Raw genomic sequence first — 4,905 nt, 5'->3', positions numbered from 1 at the left:
CAATTGAAGAAGAATACGTTTTGTCTTTCGTTAAGGCTGCAACACGAAGGAGTATTTTATTTTGCGTTACTAAACGACTACTTAAAGTAGTCGTGATGGACCATTTTTCATTTATGAAAGTTATAACAAATGATATCGAAAATGATAGCAATCAAGTGAGAAATTTACAAAATTAGTTGATTTGAGGAATGTTGTATCATGCATCATGAATATTCATTTTATATTCCGAGCGGCACAAATGAGAAAGGCTTCGGATTATTTGGGTTGCGCTAAAGCTCTTTTAGAAACACCAAATGAAACTAGTAACATGTTACATCTATATAACTGCCGAATTGAAGCGGCATCCGTTTGGTGTTAATAAACGAATGTTGACGGAGCCTTTAAGGCTTCGTGACTTTTTCATTTGTGTTGCTCGGGTATCAAGAGAAAAGCAGAAATCGAAATCAACTTGAGTTCGCTCCAGTTAAATAAAAATCTATTAAAATTTGGTTGAACATTTTGCTGCTGGCACTTGTGAAGTCTAATATATTATGCAAATTTGGATCTATTCTTAACAAACTGCAGTTGAGCTCCGACTCACTAAAGAACCGCTACGTTGCCGTATTAACAGTAACATGTGAAGTTGCTCCGATGCCATCATGATGGCTGACTCTGACCCATTTTTACAGCAAAAAATACGGTTTCCCGCTTTGTGTCACTTTCAAATTAATTCTAACCATATTCTTAAATTTTAGTCATCCAATCCTACCCAAAATGACATCCAGACATCTCAATTCCGCCCAATCCAAGTCCAAAATATCAGCACAGCTAGAAAGAATAATTGACGAATTTCGTCATATGCAAATTGACATGCATAAAAAGCATAGACGAATGTCGGAGGAATAAAAATAAAAATAAAAAGATTGAACGTTGGGATTATGAAGCAGCATAAAAAAAATTTCCATTTATCCTGTTGAAGACATTGCCAACTTTCATGCATTTATGTAAAAAGAGTATGTAGAGTTGTTGCGACTATAGACACAGAGATAAAAATTGCAATTCAAATTTTTTTTTCCACTCTCTCTCGCTAGTTTTAAAATTTGCATGATATGCTAACACACATTTACATGAATGGATGGATTTTTTTAGTACTGAATAGCTGCACAACACAGCTGCATAGAAAAATAATCATAAAAAATTTCATTGCAAATTATTCTGTATTTTACTAGCCATAATCAGCAATAATTTCCTTTTATCATGCACAACGATCATAGTCAGCTTGCGCAGCTTACTACTGACTGATGCTGATGCTGATGCAATGTTGCAGCATAAAAAAAATGAGAAGAGAGGAATGTCGCATTTATGAAAATTTATGACACCATATTTACACAACAATAAAGCTGATTTGCAGCTACTAGTGCTGATGCTAATGCTGATGACGCTGGCATAATACATTAAATAAATAAAAGCAAAAAAGATTGAGATCTGAATTGGTGTGATGGAGATGCTTTTGGATAACATTAGTGTCATCATATTATGTTTAATTTTGCATGTGTAAATATGTGCATGAATGAATGGATGACTTTTTTGAGTGAGGATGTGTAAATTGGCTGTAAAATTCTGAAATTGAGGAAAAATTGCAGTCTTAGCAAATGAAGCTATTGACAAACTTCCAATTAAGCTTTGTACTGTGACTACAATCAGAGTTGTTTTAAATCATCCTGTTTAAGAACTCAATCGTTAGTCCCTAATCCAGACCTCAGTCCCTGGTCCAGCCCTTAGTCACTGGTCTAGTTCTGAGTCCTAAATCCAGTTCTCAGTCCCTGATCTGGACTTCAGTTCTTAGTCCAGTCCTCTAATCTTAGTTCATTCTTCAGTCCATAGTCCAGTCCTCAGTCCTTAGTCCCAAGTCCAATTCTCAGTCTCAAGTCCAGTTCTCAATCCCTAATCCAGTCTTCAGTCCCTATTCCAGTCTTAAGTATTTAGTGCAGTCCTCAGTCCTTAGTCCAATCCTCAGTTCCTAGTCCAGTCCTCAGTCCTTAGTCCAATCCTCAGTCCGTAGTCCCAAGTCCAGTTCTTAGTCTCAAGTTCAGTCCTCAATCCTTAATCCAATCCTCAGAATTTAGACAAGTCCTCAGTCCTTAGTCTAATCCTCAGTTGCTAGTCCAGTCCTTAGTTCATATCCCAGATAAAGCTGCTTAATCAGAAGAGGGAGACCATGGATTACAATTTATCTGTAAGGCCAGCGAAGTAAGCAACAAGAAACCGGCTCATGCCAGGATGTCCATGGCAGGGACGAATCCAGGAAAGGGGAGTTGATGTCCAAATCCACCATCCCTCTATCAGCTTGGACAAAAATCTTCAATTTTTGAAGATTTCCGTGACGAAAATCCAAAATCTTCCCAACCTAACCAAAATGTCTAGCTCTATCGATGATACAGAGCATCAAAATCAGACAAAAGGTCAACAACATGTCGTGATGATGCTGAATCTGACTTGATGCCGACATGATGTCAGTCTCGTACTGGATGGTTTTCAATTGTGCTTTGGGGGAGGCCTGGTAAGTACCAACTAAACAAGTCAATACAAATCATGTAAAAACGACATCAATTCGGAACCAACATGGAGCAATTAAGTCTTCTCAGTGATTCAAGTGGATTCTGTACCATTTAAGGAACTAATCTTCACTTCTCAATGTGAAATAAAATTGTAATCCACGATAAATATCAAATTTAATCTACTAAGTTCTCCCATCTTGCACATCCACATTAGCACCCGTTAAAAAGCAGAACAATGCAAGCAATTCACGCGCTTAAAATTTGTCATTCTGTAGCTTTATTCTCTCATTTTAAATGCTTTCATATTTCCTTCCACTATGGCACAGATTTCTATTGCATTCCATTAAAGAACAGCTGATAAAAAATTTAACATTATTGTTGACAATGAGAAGAAAAAAAATTCTGTGGATCGTAAATTTTAAAAGAATATAAAATATCTTGATATGATAAATCGCTGCATCATGCGACATAGAATGATATTTTTTCGTTCCTCGAATTTTTCGCTATTCATCTAATGATTGCATTCATAACTTTTGTGTTTGTAACAATTTAAATTTGAGGAATTTGATTCAGAATTGAGGAATAACGAAGCTGTGCTGTGAATTGAACTGTTAACTGAGTTGTAAAACGAGCTGTGGGCAATGCTGTGAGCTGAGCTTTGTGTTGAACTGTGAATTGAGCTGTGATATAAACTGTGAGCTAAACTTTAGACTGAACTGTGTGCTGAGTTGTGAGCTGAGCTGTAAACTGTGCTATAACTTGAGCTGTGAACTTTGCTGTGAGCTGAGCTGTGAACTGTGCTTTAAGCTGAGTTTCGAGCAGTACTATGCTGTGAGCTGAAATATGAGATAGTCTGAAAGCTGAGCTGAGCTGTGAGACGAGCTGTAGGATGAATTATGAGCCAGTATGTTTACCGAACTGTGAGCCGAATTGTTAGTCAAACTGTGAGTTAAGCTGTAAGCTGGGCTGAGTTGTAAGTTGAGTTATGATGCTGAGCTGTTGGCTATGCTGTGAGTCGTAATCTGAGCTGAGCCATAAGATAAAATATGAGCTAAGCTGAAAACTAAGCTGTGAGTCGAGCTGTTTATTGAACTGTGAGCCAAGCTATAAGCTGAGCTGAGAGCTGAATTTTGAGTTGAGATTTCAATTCAGCATGCCTTGATCATGTTTAACTATACTAACTTCAATAATCACTGCGAAAAGCATGCTCTATTGATGTAAGGGTATATAATTTCCACAATCACTCAAAGTGCTTCTACATGCTCTACAGTCTACAACTATCATGTAATACCACTAAATTACAATTTTACAACATTTTCCCCATGCATTTATCTCATCCAAGACATTCCAATATTTTTTGTTATTTACAGAACAGTTTTCTTTGTTCCTGCAGTTCAACTTAAATTATTACTTGTTATTTGTGTAATAAAAGCTGTCGCATACCATCCGCCCACAACTTGTACGCTTACACATTATTACATTTTCATCGTATTCCGATATCCAACCTTGTGACATTTTTTTTTAACAATGCAAATCGATTTATTTGACATTATATGGAAATTATTTGTAAAAAAAATTCCGAATCACTTTGCTGTCTAATGTTATTTGTCACTACTTCCGTCTCAGTTTCGGAAATGACGGAGGCATTCATTCATGCGAGTGCATTTGAAGGCTAATGTTAATAACGATTATGTGTCAGATATTCCATGTAAACCTAATGTTATTTGCGTATATGGCTTCATGTCATTACATTCAGCTTTTTTGTTAGTCTATTTTCTGGCTGCGTCATGCTTAAAGGATTATATTTTGGCGATAAATTTAGAATGTGTGTGTTATTAATGTTGTTGGTGTTTTAAAGCCATAAATTATTGGATATTTGTAAATTAAGGGAATTGAGGGAGCTATAAGGAGAATCTAGGGAAGTCGTGGGCAACCTGTGTGCTGTTAAGGCTTACCACCGAGGTGTGTTGCTAAAAATAAACAGCTTCCCACCACTGGCTTAGGATTCATCAAAATATGTGCAGTATAATTATTCCGGGAACCGTTTTTGCACATATTTTGGTACCAGGACTATACTCAGACAGCACAACAACAATCTTGCCGTTAACACGTTGCGCTGTCTGTTGCACTAGGGGTGTTGCACTAGGAGTGCGGTGACAACTGATTTTGACACATTAGCTGTCGATTGCAACTCATTGCGATCCACATGCGACCCATTGCGGTTTGTCACATCATGCCGCCCTGGGGTAAACCCTTGATTCAGTTCTAAAACAGCATCAGTGATACATTGTTGCTTATAATTCAATATCGTGGACGAAAACAATAATGAAGTCAGCTATTTTTAGTTAAATTGAGCTTTAATACCCAA

Source organism: Chironomus tepperi, unplaced genomic scaffold (genome assembly GCF_022539635.2).
Source record: "Chironomus tepperi strain 1889 unplaced genomic scaffold, CSIRO-AGI_Ctep_v1 contig_73, whole genome shotgun sequence".
Lineage (NCBI taxonomy): Eukaryota > Metazoa > Arthropoda > Insecta > Diptera > Chironomidae > Chironomus > Chironomus tepperi.
This window is presented reverse-complemented; position numbering follows the sequence as displayed.